The sequence below is a fragment of the Neoarius graeffei genome, chromosome 25 (assembly GCF_027579695.1).
Source record: "Neoarius graeffei isolate fNeoGra1 chromosome 25, fNeoGra1.pri, whole genome shotgun sequence".
Lineage (NCBI taxonomy): Eukaryota > Metazoa > Chordata > Actinopteri > Siluriformes > Ariidae > Neoarius > Neoarius graeffei.
Window position 1 is genome coordinate 2329007 of NC_083593.1, and position 24474 is coordinate 2353480.

General features: G+C 44.6%; 1 protein-coding gene across 1 annotated transcript in view; it reads left to right on the forward strand.

Moving 5' to 3' along the window:
* Positions 1–1296: 1296 nt before the first annotated feature.
* gramd1ba (GRAM domain containing 1Ba) overlaps positions 1297–24474 on the forward strand; it is a 92113-nt gene continuing 68935 nt past the window's right edge. The window contains exons 1-2 of the mRNA XM_060909093.1: positions 1297–1346; positions 16771–16848. The gene's annotated coding sequence lies outside the window, so the exon portion shown is untranslated. The remainder of the gene's footprint in view (positions 1347–16770; positions 16849–24474) is intronic.

A 24474-nucleotide genomic window follows, 5' to 3' on the forward strand; every position in this document is an offset into this window, starting at 1 on the left:
CTGTGACGAAGCTTAAACCAATCACATCACTCTTTCCTCTGACGTATGCGACGCGACGGGGCTAACTGGTAGATTAAACTCTTACCGAAGCCGGTCGGGAGCAAGGCGAAAACATCCTTCCTTTCAATAAATACCTCCAGGGCTGCTCTTTGCTCCGTTTTCAATGAGAACTTCCCGTTGAATGCTTTCAATACAGCATCTATGCGTAATAGATGTGGAAGCGTGAATGAAGCGCTTCCGGCATAGATTTTGTAAACAATCTATGGCTTCCGGTCGCAGTTCTACTACGTCAGTGCCTTGAACACGCCTCTACCCAGGGCCCTTGGAGATGCTCAAAGCTGATTGGTTCCTGATTTTTCAGGAGCTTGGAAGAGCTGTAGATAGCTTGCCTGGCCAGACTAAGCTTGCAACAGGCCCTCGTGTTGCGTCACGCTTAGGATGGGCGGGCCCAGGCTAGCCGTCATGGACCGCAGCATGGTGTTCGTCAGTTTGAAGGCATGGCGCCCACCAGCATTCCTCACACACTCTGATGTGTGCACAAGTCCATTCAGAGTGTCTGTAATGAGCCGGTTTCGTGATTTTGTTTTTATGTGGTTGACTTTGGAAAAAACTCGCTCGCATGATGCATTGGAGTGGGGAAACACAAGCACATCCAGGGCAAACTCCCAGTTCACTGAACACAGCAATCCCCTGTAAATTCTCCACCTTAGAAACGTGATTCCAGAATTCATCGACATCCATTGGCTCCATGTACGTGTTTACGTGTTTACGTGTGTGCGTTCTGTGTATGTCTTTTGATGGCGCCTGAGTGGAAAGCCTGCGAAATGATTCTTGGGGGTCAGAGAGAGAGAGAGAGAGAGAGAGGGATGCGTGTTTGGACAACCAACTGAAAACTTTGAAATTATCGTACATTTCAGATTTTTTTCCCATTATTGATCGTACAGAGGGAAAAATTATCGTACAAATACGACAATTATCGTGCATCTGGCAACACTGACCAGACTCCAGTGCAGTGACTGGTTTGATGGACTGGTTTGAGCTGCGGGTGTGTCTGTGCGAATTCAGAGCGTATGCAAATCACTTAAGACATATTAGAATGACAAATTTATCATATGTAAATATAAAACTATTTGTAAGACGTGTTATTCTTGAGGTTAGCTCATAAAATAGTTAAAAACTCGTTTTTTCTCTCCTCCGTTCTCCGTGACCCCCCCGCGGAGAGGCGCAGTGGACTCGTCCGAGCACAGGGAAGAGGAACAGAAAGAAAGCGCGCGAGCCGCTTCAGTTTGGCTTCATTACCGGAAGGGGCTGCGGTCAGGGCCACTGCATTCACAACGCAACTTCCGGTGAGCTTTATCAGCCAATTAAATTCAATAAAAAAGCGCGTGCTTTGAGCGTGAACTCTGCAGGGCTGTGGTGTGAATGTTATTTTGCAGAGTGTTCTCTCAGTTCACTGCGTTTCACTTATTACAGCTTTAACATCTTTATTGCATGCTCAGGTTCAGTTACAGTGGTGTGCAAAAGTTTGTGCACCCCGGTCAAAATTGCTGTTACTGTGAACAGTTTACGGGCTGTTTTACAATCAGGGGACAGAGTTTGTGTCACAGGGGTCCAAAATTCAAATTGATTCAAACTGGTTCTTGTACCAGTTTTTAAGTGAAGGACAAGTTAAAGAACAGATCTCCTCTCATCTCATTATCTGTAGCCGCTTTATCCTGTTCTACAGGGTCGCAGGCGAGCTGGATCCTATCCCAGCTGACTACGGGCGAAAGGCGGGGTTCACCCTGGACAAGTCGCCAGGTCATCACAGGGCTGACACATAGACACAGACAACCATTCACACTCACATTCACACCTACGCTCAATTTAGAGTCACCAGTTAACCTAACCTGCATGTCTTTGGACTGTGGGGGAAACCGGAGCACCCGGAGGAAACCCACGCGGACACGGGGAGAACATGCAAACTCCACACAGAAAGGCCCTCGCCGGCCCCGGGGCTCGAACCCGGACCTTCTTGCTGTGAGGCGACAGCGCTAACCACTACACCACCGTGCCGCCTAAAGAACAGATTTCAGGTAATTTTTTGACGTGTGTATGGTAGTTTTGTGTAATCTGCTATAAGATGGGAGAAACAAATGAAGTGATTCTCGGAGAGGACTTTTTTTTTTTTGACAATTCAGAATCCACTACTTCCATAGTGCTTTTAAATATAAGGCTGTAAGCTTTGTGTTAGTTGTCTCTAATATTTATGTCCCAATATCTTGACCACATTTTAGGATGAAAATCATTTTAGATATGTTATTTTATATTGAAAAATTAGCTGTCTCGGAGAGGACATTTTTTTGACGCAATTACAGACTAATTTGATCAAAATAGTCTGAAAACTTACTGGCATTCAACATTAAAACTTAACTATGTTTCCAATGATATGGAACCAAATATTTGTTTTATGGTATAAAAAATGATTTAAGTGCATCCCTTTTGGAGCTACCTGTGGTCAAAAAAGCACTTTTTCTAAATGACACGAGTAATTTTGCTAAATATGACATATATTGCCATACATTCACCAAAAATAATGTTATCTCATCTCATTATCTCTAGCCGCTTTATCCTTCTACAGGGTCGCAGGCGAGCTGGATCCTATCCCAGCTGACTATGGGTGAAAGGCGGGGTTCACCCTGGACAAGTCGCCAGGTCATCACAGGGCTGACACATAGACACAGACAACCATTCACACTCACATTCACACCTACGCTCAATTTAGAGTCACCAGTTAACCTAACCTGCATGTCTTTGGACTGTGGGGGAAACCGGAGCACCCGGAGGAAACCCACGCGGACACGGGCAGAACATGCAAACTCCGCACAGAAAGGCCCTCGCCGGCCACGGGGCTCGAACCCGGACCTTCTTGCTGTGAGGCGACAGCGCTAACCACTACACCACCGTGCCACCCAAATAATGTTATTACCAAATTTTTTTTGCAGGGTAAATAGAGCTATCACAGGGCTACAATAAACAACCAAGTTTATTTAGTCAAGCCTTTTGATATTGAAGATAAGTGTTAAATGTGATTTTTAGCTTGCGTACCCTGATTGTAAAACAACCCTTAAGCAAGATGAAGATGAAATGATCTCCAAAAGGCATAAAGTTAAAGATGACTCATTCCCTTAAAGCAAAAACAATTTTTTTATTTTCATCTTTTGCGTTTTCAAAATGACAAAAAAGGAAAAGGGCCTGAAGCAAAAGTTTGGGCACCCTGCATGGTTAGTACCTAGTAACGCCCCCTTTGGCAAGTATCACAGCTTGTAAACACTTTTTGTAGCCAGCTAATAATCTTTCAGTTCTTACCTGGGGGATTTTCACACACTCGTCCTTGCAAAAGGCTTCCAGTTCTACAAGTTTCTTGGGCTGTCTTGCATGCACTGCTCTTTTGAGATCTATCCACAGATTTTCAATGATGTTTAGGTCAGGGGACTGTGAGGGCCCGGGCAAAACCTTCAGCTTGCGCCTCCTGAGGTATTCCATTGTAGATTTTGAGGTGTGTTTTGGATCATCGTCTTATTGTAGGACCCGTCCTCTTTTTAACTTCAACTTTTTTACAGATGGTGTGATGTTTGCTTCCAGAGTTTGCTGGTATTTATTCGAATCCATGCTTCCCTCGACCAATGAAATGTGCCCTGTGCCACTGGCTGCAACACAACCCCAAAGCATGATGGATCCACACCCATGCTTCAGAGTTGGAGAGGTGTTCTTTTCCTGGAATTTGGTGCCCTTTTTTCTCCAAACATACCTTTGCACATTGTGGCCAAAAAGTTCTATTTTGATTTCATCAGTCCACAGGACTTGTTTCCAAAACGCATCAGGCTTATTTAGATGTTCATTTGCAAACTTCAGACGCTGAATTTTGTGGCTCGGTCGCAGGAACGGTTTTCTTCTGATGACTCTCCCATGAAGGTCATATTTGTTCAGGTGTCGCTGCAGAGTAGAACAGTGCACCACCACTCCAGGGTCTGCTAAAGCTTTCTGAAGGTCTTTTGCAGTCAAACAGGGGTTTTATTTGCCTTTCTAGCAATCCAATGAGCAGTTCTTTCAGAAAGTTTTCTTCATCTTCCAGACCTCACCTTGATCTCCACTGTTTCTGTTAACTGCCATTTCTTAATCACATTACGATCTGAGGAAACGGCTACCTGAAAACACTTTGCTACGTTCTTGTAGTGTTCTCCTGCTTTGTGAGCATCAATTATTTTATTATTCAGAATGCGAGGGAGTTGCTTAGAGGAGCCCATGGCTGTTGATTTTAGGGACAAGTTTGAGGAGTCAGAGAATTTATACAGCTTTGAAATCTGCATCATCTGACCTTTCCTAATGGAGAATTTGAACAAGCCACAGCTCAATAAGCTAATTAAGGTCTGGAACCTTGGAAAAAGTTACTTGAGAACTCAAATGTATTGGGGTGCCCAAACTTTCGCATGGTGTTCCTTTTCTTTTTTCACTCTCCAATTGTACAAAACAAAAATAATACACAAATCCTGCAGAAAACGCTGAAAAGAAATGTGTCGTCTTTACCTTTATGCCTTTTGGTGATCAGTTCATCTTCTGCTCACTTAACTATTCACAGTAACAGACATTTTCAGTAAGGGTGCACAAACTTTTGCACGTTACTGTGTTTTGTAGCCTTTATGATGCTCTGTTACAGACTTTATACAAAGTAGAGAAAGAAAGATTGGCTATTTCAGATTTTCTACTCCAGGAACTACTTACATTTACTTGAACACAAATGCACACTCCCCGGCCACTTTAATAGGAACTTGTTGTTGATTGTAAGAGCCCTGTTCTTGGCTGCAGGAGTGGAACCCAATGTGTTCTTCTGTCTGCTGTTGCATGCTGAGATGCTTTTCTGCTCACCACGGTTGTAAAGAGTGATTATATGAGTTACTATATCCTTCCTGGCAAAAAAGCTCGAACCAATCTGTCCATTTTCTGATCTCTGACCCTCTCTTATCAACAAGGCGTTTGTTTCCACCCACAGAACTGTCGCTCACTCACTCAGTGTTTTTTGTTTCTGCACCATTCTGTGTAAACTCTAGAGACTGTTGTGTGTGAAAACCCCAGGAGATCAGCAGCTTCTGAAATACTCAAACCATACCATCTGGCGCAAACCAACACCCATACCACAGTGAGAGGAAGTCACACTTTCACTGTGAGATCACAATTTTTCCCGTTCTGATGTTTGAACACTGCGGACATGAACTGAAGCTCTCGATTTGTTTCTGCATGATTTGATGCATCGTGCTGCTGTCGAGGGATCGGCTGATTACAGAACTGCAGAAGACAAAACTGCAGGTGAATGTATATGGAATCAATTTTGTGCCAAAATGTTCATACAATACTTTTGAAATATCAAACAAAAACAACAAGTCAAAATACAAAAAAACAAAAAAAAAGTAAATTTTTTTAGACTGGCAAACAAATTATTTGTGTAATCGTGCAAAATATCAGTCTATTACTCTTCAGAAACCTTTTATTTTTGTTCTGCGTCTTTCTCAGTTTTGTTTGACGTAATTTATTTTGGTTGCGATTCCAGCTTTCTCGTTTGCGCTCCCTGACTTTTTGCTTGCAGTTTTGGCACAAACTTCCCGTGTGGGCGGGCTGTCCAGGAACGCATTCCCATTGGCTAACTTGTGTTTGACTGACAGCTACGCTCAGCCATTCCCTACTCGGATTCTGGCGGACTGTTTGACGAGTGAGCGATCCACTGACGGTAAACAAGGATGGAGTGGACTTCAGTGGCGACTATGATATTGAATTTACACTTTGTTGAATTAATTCAGTATCATAGTCGCCACTGAAGTCCACTCCATCCTTGTTTACCGTTAATGGATCAGTCACTCGTCAAACAGTCCGCCAGAATCCGAGTAGGGAATGGCTGAGCGTAGCTGTCAGTCAAACACAAGTTAGCCAATGGGAATGCGTTCCTGGACAGCCCGCCCACACGGGAAGTTTGTGCCAAAACTGCAAGCAAAAAGTCAGGGAGCGCAAACGAGAAAGCTGGAATCACAACCAAAATAAATTACGGCAAACAAAACTGAGAAAGACGCGGAACAAAAATAAAAGGTTTCTGAAGAGTAATAGACTGATATTTTGCACGATTACACGAATAATTTGTTTGCCAGTCTAAAAAAAATTGACTTTTTTTTGTTTTTTTGTATTTTGATTTGTCGTTTTTGTTTGATATTTCAAAAGTATTGTATGAACATTTTGGCACAAAATTGATTCCATAAATGTACAGTATGGGTGTTCCTGTTAAAGTGGCCAGTGAATGTGTATATTTTTATGTAACAACTACTTTTAAATGTATTTTATATAATACATTTTTTTCCCTTCTGTATCGCTGGAGAGACACCAACTGCCGGGACCAAATTCCTTGCCTGTGTCAACATACTCGGCCAATAAACAGGATTCTGATTCTGATAAAACACGATCTGTAAACACACACTCCATTTCCCACAATCTTCCAGTATGTGGTTCATCACATGACATCTGTCTGTCTGTCTGTCTGTCTGTCTGTCTGTCTTTTCTCTTTGGCGGTGAACTTGCATTTTCTTCCAAGCCCATTCTCGTTCATGCCAAAGAAAAAAAAAACGTTATTCATTGTCACCCTTGGGGGAAAAAGTTTTATAAAATGGCATCAGTCCTCCCAAGTTGTTTCCCTGGGCCATTTCCTGTTTCCTGTTTCCCGTTTCCCATTTTCCATGTCTCTAAGGTATTAATAAGACATTATACACATGTAAAATCCCTTTGTTCTTCATCATCATGAGAAAAACCAGAGCGCTTTCAGTGCAACGAGACATAAACAGTCCAGTGATATGAAACACATGAATCATTTTGGCTCATTTTCATAGAGTGCCAATAATTTTGAGCGATTTGTATGGCAGGGTCGAGATACTGTATGTTACATTAAGCATCTGCGAATGGAGTTATGTTGATGGTGAGGTCTACCCTGCTGGTGGATTGTAGTTATAGTGTATATTCGGAGGATGATCGCAGTTTGCAGTCAAGAACGTGTGTGTGAGAGAGAGAGAGAGAGAGAGAGAGAGAGAGATGCACATCACGGTGTGACTTCTTGCATCCTTGTCATGTTGCATATATTTGCATAGGAGGCCTTGCTTTATTTTATTTGTACTTTATCCACATATTTAGAATTTTCTGAGGACCGAATACGACTAAATAGTTATTCAGAACGTCCTGCGTTACGAGCCTGAGCCAGAATATTGCCTTCTTGTTACTGAGAGTTTTATTATCCAATAAATTCTGGATTCATGAAGGTCAGATTGGGATGGAGTAGCGCTAGAATACAACAGGACCCGGCTGACATTTAGCCCAGAGGCAGCAGGATCTCATCTCATTATCTGTAGCCGCTTTATCCTGTTCTACAGGGTCGCAGGCGAGCTGGATCCTATCCCAGCTGACTACGGGTGAAAGGCGGGGTACACCCTGGACAAGTCGCCAGGTCATCACAGGGCTGACACACAGACAACCATTCACACTCACATTCACACCTACGCTCAATTTAGAGTCACCAGTTAACCTAACCTGCATGTCTTTGGACTGTGGGGGAAACCGGAGCACCCGGAGGAAACCCACGCGGACACGGGGAGAACATGCAAACTCCACACAGAAAGGCCCTCGCCGGCCACGGGGCTCGAACCCGGACCTTCTTGCTGTGAGGCGACAGCGCTAACCACTACACCACCGTGCCGCCCAGGCAGCAGGCAGCAGGATAAAGAGATAAAAACTTTACAGCACATATCCGTCTCCTGTGCTGTGGATTGGTCTGGATCTTCTGGTCCAGAACTCCTGCAGGGGGAACCAGTGGAGTGTGTGATATTATCTGAGGCATGTTGCTCAGCCATATGTGCCTGTGTTCACCGTTTTATAGCCAACATATTCATTTTGTTTGTTCAGTTGACAGATGATTAAATTTGTTATTGAATATTATTAAATGCAGTCTTAGACCTGAAAATTGGAAGATGGAGATTTGGGATTTAAACTCCGCAGTGAATATTTATGTGAACTGGGTATGTCCTGTATAACTGGGGTGAATGAGGTAGGATGCGAGTGTGTGTATACTGTTTTCTTTTGAGAAATAAGGATCATGTTCGTAGTCTTTCGTGCGGCTCAAAACACCGGCAGCTTGTTGATGAACCTCAGGGAAATGTGTGAGAGGGACAAAATCCTGAAACACAGTACTCAGGAAACAAGGATTAGAAACACAATAACTTTCAATATTATATAGACACGAGTGTTTTAGTGTGAAATACACCACTGGTATTTTTCATCCGAGCTCCATCCGGGACATGGAGAACCAAAACCGTGACGTAAATCTCTATCTGTCACTCGTGAGGAAATCGATGAGTTGTTTTGATAAATTCGGGGGCTTTTTGTTTGTGAATGTGTCGCTATAATAAAAAGAAAATCACACGTTGGTTTGAAGATATGAAGTTTATCTTCTCGTGTTGAAGAACTCACATTTTTCATGCAAAATACTTCGTAGATCTGACTGACAGATTTAAATAATATTGTCTGGCTTTTTTTCATGGTATATCAGATGTTCAATATCATGCTCACTGAATGGAACGAGTCGAAGATGAGTAGTAGATGATGGTATCTGATATACCATGAAAAAAAGCCAGCCAATATTATTATTATTATTATTATTATTATTATTATCCATACGCATTTCTTTCAGGTGTTCAACGCGTCTTTATCTTTCAAAATTTTCTCAAAATCTTCTGTATTTAACAAAGCAAACCTGGCAGCCATGTTTGTTTACAGATTGTCACAGCCACTTGCTAGTGCGGAAGTTTTACATCTCCGACGTGTGACGTCATGTTGTCTTGACAACTGTGCAATATTGTTAACCATATTCAACACTCATTCTCCATTGGGCAGAGTGATGTAATACATGTAGGATAAGCGATACGCTAACAATATTGCATGCTATCAAACCAAATGAATGAAACCCGCTAGAAGGGAAAAGAACACGTTTTTATTCCATCGAAGAAGTGTCCTGTACATATAATTCCTGATATTTCACTCCAATGACATCACTCCCAGTGTTTTCCCACTAACTGGACACTTGTTGTCAAAATGGAGAGCAGGTTCAAAATTAAAATAATTTTGATTAACTTGCGTTTTTGTGTGCATGTATGTGGATGTTTCTCTATAATATAAAGAATATTAAACGGTTGCATGAAGGTGTGAAGTTTATCTTCTTGTGTTGAAAATATTTTCACTCGTTTGTTTCGCTCCTCACTCATGAACATGTTCACTACTTGAAGATAAACATCATATCTTTGCGCCACCATGTAATATCCTCTATATGTAGACAAACTGATGAAGGGATTAAAACAAAATGATGTAACAAGAGCAGAAACAGGACCAAAATCAAACCCAACCCAACCACACCACACGGAGAACTAATCCAGTCCAAGACTGAGAAATGCTCGCTGAGCTCAGAATCACATCGCATGCTGACGGAGGGACTTTCGGACAGCGTTGTTGGGGTATCACTGAAATCGTTGCCCTGTTGATCTTACACACTTCCTATCAATGTTCTCTTTCTACTCTTCTGCATTAGAACTAAATCAGAATTTCTTCAGGAGGGTGGTGGTGAGTGAGCAGAACAAAGGCAAAGCTCAGTTGAATCAGCTTTAATGTTTTTCTGTCATTTGAGTTTGTGTAGATTTCTACAGAATTACTGTGAGGATCTTCCTCAGCCAAGTGGAATTGATTTGAATTGATTTGAATTGATTTGAATGGATTGGATTTGAGTTGGGTTGATTGAGTTTGTTTTAACATTGCCTTGGTTGCTTCGGATTGTTGAGTCAGGCACGGCTTTGCTGAGTTGAGTTGAGTTGGTTTGATTTTGAAGGTTATTTTTTTCCCTGGGGCGACACGGTGGTGTAGTGGTTAGCGCTGTCGCCTCACAGCAAGAAGGTCCGGGTTCGAGCCCCGGGGCCGGCGAGGGCCTTTCTGTGCGGAGTTTGCATGTTCTCCCCGTGTCCGCGTGGGTTTCCTCCGGGTGCTCCGGTTTCCCCCACAGTCCAAAGACATGCAGGTTAGGTTAACTGGTGACTCTAAATTGAGCGTAGGTGTGAATGTGAATGGTTGTCTGTGTCTATGTGTCAGCCCTGTGATGACCTGGCGACTTGTCCAGGGTGTACCCCGCCTTTCGCCCGTAGTCAGCTGGGATAGGCTCCAGCTTGCCTGCGACCCTGTAGAAGGATAAAGCGGCTAGAGATAATGAGATGAGATGAGATTTTTTTCCCTGTGACTTGAGTTTGAGATGCACTTGGTTAGGATTTGGTATGAGTGGTGACGTGAAACAAGGACATGTTGACATGATGTGCATTGATTTTATTTTGATGTTTTTTTCCTGACATTCAAGTTTCTTCAATAAAAAGCAAGTAATCTATTACACTGTAAATAACGGTGACGAAAAACCTTTTTTGAGAGCAACTTACCTCGCAGGCTTTCTGCCCATTTAAAATCCTTAGAGTTCTGCTCCGGTCGATCACGCGTATCCTAAACCTGTTATACATCTCATTATTTGGAATCAGTGGTACCTTTTCTGGGCTTTCAAATGTCAGAATAAATAACCATATGTGTCCAGATATGCGTATGTACACACACTTGCCTTTCCTCGACTCCAAAGCAATGGATAATGAGCTGTAGCGGAGCAAGAAGTTGCAAGTAGCAAAAGGTTGCTTCTAACCTTGGAACTTCTCTCAGTTTCATGTCTTACCTGTGTGTTGTCTGTGAGGCAGCATGTCTAAAATGTGTGTAAGCATGAGGGCATGTTATACCCACCACTACCATTTGACCTCCCTCTGATCTTTGTGTGTCTATGGACTCCTGTTAGAGACTGCACAAAGCAAGCAAGTTGGAACAAGCCGCTTCTGAAAGCTAACCCTAAAGAAGCTAGAAGAGGGTCAAGATTCTTCTGATTCAGTGTTGAAATGGTGCGCCGTCAAAATGCTACACTTCGTGGTATCAAAATGCAAATTCTGAAACTTGTCTTCTGAGGCGCATCAACATGTACTCTCGAACGAATTTGTTTTCTACTTCCACAGTGATAGTGAAGACATGCTGACCAGCTCTTTTACCTCATGGATCATTTAGACCAATGTTCAGACGGTTCGTGCTGGAATACTGTACCCTGAACAGTCCTCCAGATCCTTCTAAATTTGGCTTGCACTTTATGGCCAATCCTCAAGCTTCCATTTAGACCTCAAGCCCTTGAACTCCTTGCCTCTGACTCTGAGGTAATGCCCACTTGAGGAAAGAAAAGCACAAGCATGAGTGAAACTCTGCAACTCCCAGCACTGCAAGTGCAGGCTCCTTGCGATGTGGATCAAGATGGATCTATCAGTGGAGAAAATCCCACCTCACCCAGTACATCCCTTCGGCGCAAACGTTTTAAGATGCGCCGAATGAAGCATGTGCAGAGCGAGAGGGAGCCAACAGAGGGCTGTAAAGAGTACCTGCAGCTCCCTTCCATCGAGATTACGCCATCAAGCGATGAGGATGCAGTCGGCTCGGGCTCATCTACACCGAATGCCTCGCCGTGCCGAAGGCGCTCCCTCCTGAGGAAATGGCTCCGAGGAAGTGACAAGAAGGAGCAAAGCAGTGAGAGCAGGTCTGTATGACCAGGACAACTGCACCTCATTCCTCCATCCACCCTTCCACCCGAGTCGAACCCACTCTGTTATCTTCCTGTCCATATGTAAATACAACACTCAATACAGAATACTACATTAAGTCCACATAGTGCGGGTGAATTTTAGACAAAAGCAATGCCAAAAACTACAGTTTCATTTGGCTAAACTATAAGGGGTACTCAAAGCATTCTTTAAGGGTTTGATGGATAGTTGGATTATACTTGGAACTGTTCCTGTTGTCGGGTTCTCCATCAAACGTTTAAAGGTTTCCCAAGCAGGACAACCAAAGTTTGCAAGGAACATGGTGTCAGTTTCCTGAATGGCACCCAAGTTAACAAATGGTTCTTAACCTTCTAAATGGAACCCTTTATGATGGGGAAACACTTTCATATCAGGTTCTACATAGAACCTTTATGGTTTACCCAAGATCTCCATTTCCAAGGTTTGAACATATTTTCTTCAGCTCAACATGCTGACCTCTCAATGCAAGCTGACATGGCTCCAGAACAACAACAACAAAAACCCCAACACATTCCATGTAGTACCCTAAAGCTTTCCTCAGTATGATCCTCTGGGGGAACCCTTCAATTTTTCAATGTAAAATCCGGCAACAAAATGTTTTCCTTTCAGAAAGAGTAAAGCATTTCCTTGGAAGCTCAGAACTTAATTATCCAACAAACCCTAAAAGAAGAAACCTTTATTTGTCACATGCACACTTCAAGCATAGTGAGATTCATCCTCTGCATTTAACCCATCTGAAGCAGTGAACACACACACACACACACACACACACACACACACACAGAGAACAGTGGGCAGCCACACTACAGCGCCCGGGGAGCAGTCAGGGGTTAAGTACCTTGCTCAAGGGCACTTTAGCCCAAGGCCACCCCATGTTAACTGAACTCCATGTCATTGAACTGTGGGGGAAGCCAGAGCACCCGGAGGGGACCCACGCTGACACGGGAGGACATGCAAACTCCACACAGAAAGGCCCCGCCGGGCTCGAACCCAGAACCTTCTTGCTGTAAGGCGCTAGTGCTAAGCACTACACCACTGTTCTTCAAGAACCCTTGACCATATATCTAAATTGTCTTGATACTTGTTGGGTTCTTTAAGGGTTTGTTGGATAATTAAGGGTAGGGTTCTACATAGAACTTAAGAGTTTTAACAGAGGGAACACCCTTTTCAGGACAACAGTTTCAGTTTTCTGGATCAGACTTCTTCAAAAACAACTCTGACATCAAGTAAACAAGACAAATTCTCAGTGCAATGTGACACGACTCCAGAAAGGGTTCTTTGGTGAGGTTTCTTTGGTATGAAAGCTTAAAGGTTCTGGATAAAATCATACTTTTTTTCCTTTTTTTAAATCCCCTCTGGAGGAAAAAAAAAAGTTCTTTGGTTTGTTCTTCTTGAAGAACCCTATAACAGTGCTTTCCTGTCAGAGGTTTCAAAGAAGAATGTATTTTTGGAAGCTAAAACCCCATAATTATCCAATCAACCATGAAAGAAACCTTGAACTCTATTTCTCAGGGAATATGTACCGTGGTGCTTGAAAGTTTGTGAACCCTTTAGAATTTCCTATATTGCTGCATAAAAACATCATCATCAGATTTTCACACAAGTCCTAAAAGTAGATAAAGAAAACCCAGTTAAACAAATGAGACAAAAATATTATACTTGGTCATTTATTTATTGAGGAAAATGATCCAATATTACATATCTGTGAGTGGCAAAAGTATGTGAACCTTTGCTTTCAGTATCTGGTGTGACCCCCTTGTGCAGCAATAACTGCAACTAAACGTTTGCGGTAACTGTTGATCAGTCCTGCACACCGGCTTGGAGGAATTTTAGCCCGTTCCTCCGTACAGAACAGCTTCAACTCTGGGATGTTGGTGGGTTTCCTCACATGAACTGCTCGCTTCAGGTCCTTCCACAACATTTCCATTGGATTAAGGTCAGGACTTTGACTTGGCCATTCCAAAACATTAACTTTATTCTTCTTTAACCATTCTTTGGTAGAACGACTTGTGTGCTTAGGGTCGTTGTCTTGCTGCATGACCCACCTTCTCTTGAGATTCAGTTCATGGACAGATGTCCTGACATTTTCCTTTAGAATTCGCTGGTATAATTCAGAATTCATTGCTCCATCAATGATAGCAAGCCGTCCTGGCCCAGATGCAGCAAAACAGGCCCAAACCATGATACTACCACCACCATGTTTCACAGATGGGATAAGGTTCTTATGCTGGAATGCAGTGTTTTCCTTTCTCCAAACATAACACTTCTCATTTCAACCAAAAAGTTCTATTTTGGTCTCATCTGTCCACAAAACATTTTTCCAATAGCCAATGTGAGAGAGGCCTTCAGTTTCTTAGAAGTTACCCTGGGGTCCTTTGTGACCTCGCCGACTATTACACGCCTTGCTCTTGGAGTGATCTTTGTTGGTCGACCACTCCTGGAGAGGGTAACAATGGTCTTGAATTTCCTCCATTTGTACACAATCTGTCTGACTGTGGATTGATGGAGTCCAAACTCTTTAGAGATGGTTTTGTAACCTTTTCCAGCCTGATGAGCATCAACAACGCTTTTTCTGAGGTCCTCAGAAATCTCCTTTGTTCGTGCCATGATACACTTCCACAAACATGTGTTGTGAAGATCAGACTTTGATAGATCCCTGTTCTTTAAATAAAACAGGGTGCCCACTCACACCTGATTGTCATCCCATTGATTGAAAACACCTGACTCTAATTTCACCTTCAAATTAACTGCTAATCCTAGAGGTTCACATACTTTTGCCACTCACAGATGTGTAATATTGGATCATTTTCCTCAATAAATAAATGACCAAGTATAATATTTTTGTCTCATTTGTTTAACTGGGTTCTCTTTATCTACTTTTAGGACTTGTGTGAAAATCTGATGATGTTTTAGGTCATATTTATGCAGAAATATAGAAAATTCTAAAGGGTTCACAAACTTTCAAGCACCACTGTATGTCTGTTTGAAAGGTTTCACCAAGGGGAACACCATTTTCAGAGCACTGTTTACAGAGAACACAGTTTCTTGCGTACAGCTTGGGTTCAAAAACAAGATTTACTTTAACATCCAGAGGAATGATTCCATGTCGCATCATAAAGGGTTCTTTTGTTTGTTTCTTTGGAGGAAATCTTAAAGGGTTGATATAAATTGTACAATAGAAATGACTCTCAGACGAGCCAAAAACTCAAATTAAGAACACAAAACTATCCAAAAAACACATGAGGAATCTTTTCAGGAGTGCATTGACCATATTTAACATGTTCTTGATAACCGCGTTGTGTCGGTTGTGTATATCAGTATCTAATGCCACTGATTATTGGCACATGCCTGATATCTGATGGAGTATGTTCTCCTTAACCAAAATCTCAGCTCAGATACACATCGAGTCGTTATTTCCTGGGTCTGTTGTCCAGTTCTTCTTCCAGATGCAGTACCGTGGCTGTGAGGAACTCGTATAAACCCCCTGCTGTTTGCTTCATGGTGACACTCGCTCATAGCACAGTGTGAATTCTGCATCTGGAACATCATCAAATATTCATCATCACGCCACCTTCTGAGGAGCTTCAGCTTTAAAAATAAAACATGAAGCTTCGGAAGTGCTCGTGCCGCGACCTCGTGGAAACCCGTTCAGTAGCCATCATGTCAGGTGTAGATGATTTCTCTTGATGGTTTCTGTGGAGGTCTGGACGTCAGCCATGAGGAACGTTTCAGCTATAACTGGCTTGGAGGAAGAAATGAATTGAGTTGTTGTGTGGAGACTGCAGTGGTGTCGCAGCGGCTGTAAATCGTCTTTTACTGTTTCTCGTTTCTTGGTGGATGAACTGGAGCTTTGGTTTTGATGTTAATTTCCCTTTCATGGAATTTTCGTGTGATTTTTGGGAAATTCCGCTTCCTGTTGGTGGCCGCTTGGTTTTGGTGGTGTTGTTGTGGTAGTGTAGTACGAAAGAATTGTAGGGAATTTTTCTTTGGTATTAGGTAGATTTTTTGTGGTTGGTTTAGTTATTTACATATTTATATATTTATAATCATATGATTTTGTTCCTCATTAACACACCATTCTGGACTGTTCCTCATCATTTCCTCAAACTCACCATGAATCGCTGTCCCCATGTAAACAGGTGATCGTGTCGGGGAGTATGGTTTAATATTGGTAATTAAGTATTTATTTATTATATTCTTTGAAATATTTTTATTTACTGATAATCACGTGGGCGGCATGGTGGTGTAGTGGTTAGCGCTTTCGCCTCACAGCAAGAAGGTCCGGGTTCGAGCCCCGTGGCCGGAGAGGGCCTTTCTGTGCGGAGTTTGCATGTTCTCCCCGTGTCCGCGTGGGTTTCCTCCGGGTGCTCCGGTTTCCCCCACAGTCCAAAGACATGCAGGTTAGGTTAACTGGTGACTCTAAATTGAGCGTAGGTGTGAATGTGAGTGTGAATGGTTGTCTGTGTCTATGTGTCAGCCCTGTGATGACCTGGCGACTTGTCCAGGGTGAACCCCGCCTTTCACCTGTAGTCAGCTGGGATAGGATCCAGCTCGTCTGCGACCCTGTAGAACAGGATAAAGCGGCTACAGATAATGAGATGAGATAATCACGTTTGTTTGTTTGTTTTTATTTGTATATTTAAAATTATAATCAATTGTGATTTCTGACTGAATCGATTTGCCGTCACCGCTACCTCGCTGCACGTTAGCGATCCTCACATGGTGTAGTCGACACGTTTCCCAGTTTAAAGATGACGACTGGTTTTGTTTTATCCAGTGCGCAGAAGTAAATAAGCCACAGTTAAAAGCAGATATTTAAAAATGGATGTGAACAAATGTTTCACTTCTTCTCCATTTCACTGATCACTGAGGGTGAGAGGGAAGTAGTAAGCAAACATCTGACTCAGTCACAAACACCACACACACACCACACACACGTCACACACACGTCACACACACACTGTTGTAGTGAAAGAGGCTTCAGTGCTGAAGTGTTTCAGTTGAGTTTGGACTCTGTGTGTTACAGCAGCCAGCAGAGCAGCTTACAGAGCAGCCATGAGGACGACTCGACACGCTACCTGAGCCCCAACGCCCGGGAAGACAGGTACTTACTACTACTGTGTGTGTGTGTGTGTGTGTGTGTGTGTGTGTGTGTGTGTGTGTGAGAGAGAGATCTGATTTCTCTTTGCTTTTCATGGCTGATATAATAAAGTGTGTTTGGGAGGAGATTCAGATGTCAGTCATGACGTTCTTTATTAAAAACACAGTGTGTGTGTGTGTATATGTGTGTGTGTGTGTGTGTGTGTGTGTGTGAGAGAGATCTGATTTCTCTTTGCTTTTCATGGCTGATATAATAAAGTGTGTTTGGGAGGAGATTCAGATGTCAGTCATGACGTTCTTTATTAAAAACACAGTGTGTGTGTGTGTATGTGTATATATGTGTGTGTGTGTGTGTGTGTGTGTTCCCAGAGGTGTCAACAACATCACTAACATGAAAATCAGGCAGAAAAAAGAATTTTACCACAAAAATCAAAGCACATGTCAGACAGGGTGGCTTCATTCTGAATAAATACTACTACTAATCATTGTTCTTTTATACTTGTATGAAAGGAAAGAATAAAAAGCCAAAAACCCTCAATATTTTTCATCCAAATAGGAAGATAAACTAGCTCAGTTTTTATCTCCTCAGACGCCTCACGCCGCCGGATTAAGCAGTGAAACGTCCTGAATTTTCTGTCTCACCTGTAGATGATGAATTCTGGATGAAAGTTGCTCATGTTGTGTATTTAATATCATTAATATTGTGTACGTTAGTGGAAGATTGTGTGCACTGAATGCAGGTGTGTGTGTGTGTGTGTGTGTGTTGTACCCATTGAAAGTGCTGTAGTTGTTTGATGTGTCCAGTAGATGGCAGTAGAAGGATTTTAATCAGCGAGGTGATGAGAAATCAGACCTTGTTTCATTCCTTGTGTTAATTATAAACTCCATCGCTCCAGGTGATACAGTCCACACACTCCTGGACACACACACACACACACACACACACTCCTCTTTATAGCCTCATGGAGCATGAACACAGATGCTGCAAATGTTTACGTCAGCAAATTCTCACATTCCGACTTTCACCATATATTTTAGCTGTGTGTTGAGATCCTGTGCAGAAGGAACATCATGCTCTGAGCTTGTTCTCAGGTTAAACACTGCTCTGGGACATACAGGCTTTATTACAGGGGTGTGTTACAGAGGTATGGTGTGTTACAGTGTCTTACATCAGTACAGTTTGTGTGTTTGTGTTACAGAGGTACAGTGCATTACATCAGTACAGTGTGTTACAGAGGTGCTGCGTGTTACAGAGGTGCTGCATGTTGTAGCGTGTTGCAGAGGTGCTGCATGTTGTAGCGTGTTGCAGAGGTGCTGCGTGTTACAGAGGTGCTGCGTGTTGTAGTGTGTTACAGAGGTGCTGCATGTTGTAGCGTGTTACAGAGGTGCTGCATGTTGTAGCGTGTTACAGAGGTGCTGCGTGTTACAGAGGTGCTGCATGTTGTAGCGTGTTACAGAGGTGCTGCGTGTTACAGAGGTGCTGCGTGTTGTAGCGTGTTACAGAGGTGCTGCGTGTTACAGAGGTGCTGCATGTTGTAGCGTGTTACAGAGGTGCTGCGTGTTACAGAGGTGCTGCGTGTTGTAGCGTGTTACAGAGGTGCTGCGTGTTACAGAGGTGCTGCGTGTTGTAGCGTGTTACAGAGGTGCTGCGTGTTACAGAGGTGCTGCGTGTTGTAGCGTGTTACAGAGGTGCTGCGTGTTACAGAGGTGCTGCGTGTTACAGAGGTGCTGCGTGTTGTAGCGTGTTACAGAGGTGCTGCGTGTTACAGAGGTGCTGCGTGTTGTAGCGTGTTACAGAGGTGCTGCGTGTTACAGAGGTGCTGCGTGTTACAGAGGTGCTGCGTGTTGTAGCGTGTTACAGAGGTGCTGCGTGTTGTAGCGTGTTACAGAGGTGCTGCGTGTTGTAGTGTGTTACAGAGGTGCTGCATGTTGTAGCGTGTTACAGAGGTGCTGCATGTTGTAGCGTGTTACAGAGGTGCTGCGTGTTACAGAGGTGCTGCATGTTGTAGCGTGTTACAGAGGTGCTGCGTGTTACAGAGGTGCTGCGTGTTGTAGCGTGTTACAGAGGTGCTGCGTGTTACAGAGGTGCTGCATGTTGTAGCGTGTTACAGAGGTGCTGCGTGTTACAGAGGTGCTGCGTGTTGTAGCGTGTTACAGAGGTGCTGCGTGTTACAGAGGTGCTGCGTGTTGTAGCGTGTTACAGAGGTGCTGCGTGTTACAGAGGTGCTGCGTGTTACAGAGGTGCTGCGTGTTGTAGCGTGTTACAGAGGTGCTGCGTGTTACAGAGGTGCTGCGTGTTGTAGCGTGTTACAGAGGTGCTGCGTGTTACAGAGGTGCTGCGTGTTGTAGCGTGTTACAGAGGTGCTGCGTGTTACAGAGGTGCTGCGTGTTACAGAGGTGCTGCGTGTTGTAGCGTGTTACAGAGGTGCTGCGTGTTACAGAGGTGCTGCATGTTGTAGCGTGTTACAGAGGTGCTGCATGTTGTAGCGTGTTGCAGAGTTGCTGTCTTTTACAGCGTGTTACAGAGGTGCTGCGTGTTACAGAGGTGCTGCATGTTGTAGCGTGTTGCAGAGTTGCTGTCTTTTACAGCGTGTTACAGAGGTGCTGCGTGTTACAGAGGTGCTGCATGTTGCAGAGGTGCTGCATGTTGTAGCGTGTTACAGAGGTGCTGCATGTTGTAGCGTGTTACAGAGGTGCTGCATGTTGTAGTGTGTTACAGAGGTGCTGCATGTTGTAGCGTGTTACAGAGGTGCTGCGTGTTGTAGCGTGTTACAGAGGTGCTGCGTGTTACAGAGGTGCTGCATGTTGTAGCGTGTTACAGAGGTGCTGCGTGTTACAGAGGTGCTGCGTGTTGTAGCGTGTTACAGAGGTGCTGCGTGTTACAGAGGTGCTGCGTGTTGTAGCGTGTTACAGAGGTGCTGCGTGTTACAGAGGTGCTGCGTGTTACAGAGGTGCTGCGTGTTGTAGCATGTTACAGAGGTGCTGCGTGTTACAGAGGTGCTGCATGTTGTAGCGTGTTACAGAGGTGCTGCATGTTGTAGCGTGTTGCAGAGTTGCTGTCTTTTACAGCGTGTTACAGAGGTGCTGCGTGTTACAGAGGTGCTGCATGTTGTAGCGTGTTGCAGAGTTGCTGTCTTTTACAGCGTGTTACAGAGGTGCTGCGTGTTACAGAGGTGCTGCATGTTGCAGAGGTGCTGCATGTTGTAGCGTGTTACAGAGGTGCTGCATGTTGTAGCATGTTACAGAGGTGCTGCATGTTGTAGTGTGTTACAGAGGTGCTGCGTGTTGTAGCGTGTTACAGAGGTGCTGCGTGTTGTAGCGTGTTACAGAGGTGCTGCGTGTTACAGAGGTGCTGCATGTTGTAGCGTGTTACAGAGGTGCTGCGTGTTACAGAGGTGCTGCGTGTTGTAGCGTGTTACAGAGGTGCTGCGTGTTACAGAGGTGCTGCATGTTGTAGCGTGTTGCAGAGGTGCTGCATGTTGTAGCGTGTTGCAGAGGTGCTGCGTGTTACAGAGGTGCTGCGTGTTGTAGTGTGTTACAGAGGTGCTGCATGTTGTAGCGTGTTACAGAGGTGCTGCATGTTGTAGCGTGTTAAAGAGGTGCTGCGTGTTACAGAGGTGCTGCATGTTGTAGCGTGTTACAGAGGTGCTGCGTGTTACAGAGGTGCTGCGTGTTGTAGCGTGTTACAGAGGTGCTGCGTGTTACAGAGGTGCTGCATGTTGTAGCGTGTTACAGAGGTGCTGCGTGTTACAGAGGTGCTGCGTGTTGTAGCGTGTTACAGAGGTGCTGCGTGTTACAGAGGTGCTGCGTGTTGTAGCGTGTTACAGAGGTGCTGCGTGTTACAGAGGTGCTGCGTGTTGTAGCGTGTTACAGAGGTGCTGTGTGTTACAGAGGTGCTGCATGTTGTAGCGTGTTACAGAGGTGCTGCGTGTTACAGAGGTGCTGCGTGTTGTAGCGTGTTACAGAGGTGCTGCGTGTTACAGAGGTGCTGCATGTTGTAGCGTGTTACAGAGGTGCTGCGTGTTACAGAGGTGCTGCGTGTTGTAGCGTGTTACAGAGGTGCTGCGTGTTACAGAGGTGCTGCGTGTTGTAGCGTGTTACAGAGGTGCTGCGTGTTACAGAGGTGCTGCGTGTTACAGAGGTGCTGCGTGTTGTAGCGTGTTACAGAGGTGCTGCGTGTTACAGAGGTGCTGCATGTTGTAGCGTGTTACAGAGGTGCTGCATGTTGTAGCGTGTTACAGAGGTGCTGCATGTTGTAGCGTGTTACAGAGGTGCTGCGTGTTACAGAGGTGCTGCGTGTTGTAGCGTGTTACAGAGGTGCTGCGTGTTACAGAGGTGCTGCGTGTTGTAGCGTGTTACAGAGGTGCTGCGTGTTACAGAGGTGCTGCGTGTTGTAGCGTGTTACAGAGGTGCTGCGTGTTACAGAGGTGCTGCGTGTTGTAGCGTGTTACAGAGGTGCTGCGTGTTACAGAGGTGCTGCGTGTTGTAGCGTGTTACAGAGGTGCTGCGTGTTACAGAGGTGCTGCATGTTGTAGCGTGTTACAGAGGTGCTGCGTGTTACAGAGGTGCTGCGTGTTGTAGCGTGTTACAGAGGTGCTGCGTGTTACAGAGGTGCTGCGTGTTGTAGCGTGTTACAGAGGTGCTGCGTGTTACAGAGGTGCTGCGTGTTGTAGCGTGTTACAGAGGTGCTGCGTGTTACAGAGGTGCTGCGTGTTGTAGCGTGTTACAGAGGTGCTGCGTGTTACAGAGGTGCTGCATGTTGTAGCGTGTTACAGAGGTGCTGCATGTTGTAGCGTGTTGCAGAGTTGCTGTCTTTTACAGCGTGTTACAGAGGTGCTGCGTGTTACAGAGGTGCTGCATGTTGTAGCGTGTTGCAGAGTTGCTGTCTTTTACAGCGTGTTACAGAGGTGCTGCGTGTTACAGAGGTGCTGCATGTTGCAGAGGTGCTGCATGTTGTAGCGTGTTACAGAGGTGCTGCATGTTGTAGCGTGTTACAGAGGTGCTGCATGTTGTAGTGTGTTACAGAGGTGCTGCATGTTGTAGCGTGTTACAGAGGTGCTGCGTGTTGTAGCGTGTTACAGAGGTGCTGCGTGTTACAGAGGTGCTGCATGTTGTAGCGTGTTACAGAGGTGCTGCATGTTGTAGCGTGTTGCAGAGTTGCTGTCTTTTACAGCGTGTTACAGAGGTGCTGCGTGTTACAGAGGTGCTGCATGTTGTAGCGTGTTGCAGAGTTGCTGTCTTTTACAGCGTGTTACAGAGGTGCTGCGTGTTACAGAGGTGCTGCATGTTGCAGAGGTGCTGCATGTTGTAGCGTGTTACAGAGGTGCTGCATGTTGTAGTGTGTTACAGAGGTGCTGCGTGTTACAGAGGTGCTGCGTGTTGTAACGTGTTACAGAGGTGCTGCATGTTGTAGTGTGTTACAGAGGTGCGTTCTTTTACAGCGTGTTGCAGAGGTGCTGCGTGTTGCAGTGTTGGTGTGTTACAGAGGCCCAGATTGTACACTTTCATCAAATCCTCCTCATACAGTATTGTGTTTGTTCAGTGTATATCTGCCTGTCTCACTCTCTGTTTCTCTCTCTCTCTCTCTCTCTCTCTCTCTCTCTCCTACCTGTCCGTGTGTCTGTCTATTTACTGCTTTCTCTCTCTCTCTCTCTCTCTCTCTCTCTCTCTCTACTTCTTTGTCTCACTGTCTTTTTATGTTTCTGTCTACCTACTTGTCTGCCCTTCTACCTGTCTGTCTGCCCTTGTGTGTTAGTTCTCTCGCACTTATTCATGCCCTGTGTCTGTGTGTCCTGTCTTACTCTCACTACTTAGTCCTTTGTCTTTCTCTCTCCACTCGTCTGCCCATCCTCACTCACTCATCCATCACGCTTTCCTTCCTGTTTCTGCAGGTTTCTGCATGTGTGGCTCATTATCGCTGACAGCAGCTTGAGTGCAGGTGGAGAGATGAACTCGCTAGTGCTCGAGGAAGTGGGTCAGAGAGGGGGAGAGAGAGAGAGGGAGAGAGGGAGGAGTGCTGGGTGATGAGGAGCTCTGGGTGTTTTGTGTGTTGACTTGGACATCATGGTGCAGAGCCGGACTCTGGGTGGTCTCTTGTGCGTCTCTCCTGTCAGGCTGCGCTGTCACCCGCGAGTCTCTACACTCCGGAGGAGGCTGCACTTCCGCAGGGAGACGTGAGTACACTCGTCTCACACTCGTCTCGCTCTGTCTGTCCACCTCCCAAGTTTTCTGAACAGGGACAGAACACACACTGAGTAACTTTGGCCAGATCTGAAGCCGAGCGTTTGGAGTTTTTCATCTGGTGACGCGTGCTCGGTTTGGTTCTGGGTTCTGATTGGTCAGAAGGCGTTGATTCCTGTTCTATAACAGCAGCTCTGTTCTGTAGTAATAGTGAAGTTTTCTTTAAGGAGAAATTGGTTTCTTTAATGTTTATGGAAGGAGTCTCCAGTTTCAGTGCTTTAACAGTCGGTGGTAAAGCTGTAACGCTGGAACAAACTAAACCAGGAAAACAATCAACGTGATGCAGCGCTTCATCACCCCACTGTGCTATTGATTGTTTTCCTGTAACGGCGCAGCACAGAGTATGCTGTTCCCTGCGGGTTTTATTGTTATTATTGCGCTGTCTGTTCTCAGTTTCTCCGCACTCATACTGACAGACGTCTGCGTTTTAGAGAACTAACCCGACCCTGTGGTGTGTATCGGAGATGCAGCAGGAGAACCCGACACTCGCGCTTGAAGAAGCTGAGATCGGTGTTGAATTAATGATACAGGACCTGGGAGACGTTACCCAGTGTTTCAGGAACACATCGCTATACAAAGGAACAATCTGTAAACATCTCGAAAGACAGTTTAACGCGTGTTTATGAGCAGAGAGACTTTCAGTAACACCCAGGAGCATAAAATGACACTGATTGGCTGACTTCTGTGGAACACATTGGTATATACGTTCAACACTTGTAGAGTTATTTTATAAATAATTTAAAAGTAATTTGAATATTCCTGGTTATTGTTGCAAAACATTTGTCACAAATTTTGGAGAGAAATTGACCAAACTGGGAACAGAAAGTCTTCCAGCATGTAAATGTAGTTCTTGGTTTAACCACCAGGGGCCGCCATGATTCAAATCCAATCTGAAATCAGATCAACTCTTTTTTAACTTCTTCCTCGACCCCGTGTTCACGACCTTAACGACGGCAAACATTCTGTGCTTTAATTAAATGTGAGGGGTTTTGTTTTGTCAGGTGTGGCCGGAAAACAAGACAACCGTGTGTGTGTGTGTGTGTGTGTGTGAGAGTGTGTGTGTGTGTGTGTGTGTGAGAGAGTGTGTGTGTGTGTGTGTGTGTGTGTGTGTGTGTGTGTGTGTGAGAGTGTGTGTGTGTGTGTGTGCAGATGTAGGATGTTTCTGCTCCTCAGCATTACCCCAGGCTTCACCACGTGCTGCGTGAAAACTGCTCACACTGCACTGTTCTCTTCACCTGAACGTCTTTGTGACTCAATTCTACATTTTCATGGTTTTATTTCTTGAAAAACTGGCACACGTTCACTTTCAGGACTGAGCATGTCGAAATGCACAGTCACGTGTTTTTATACGTATTATTTATATTTAGTTGTTATAGATTCAGGTTTTAAA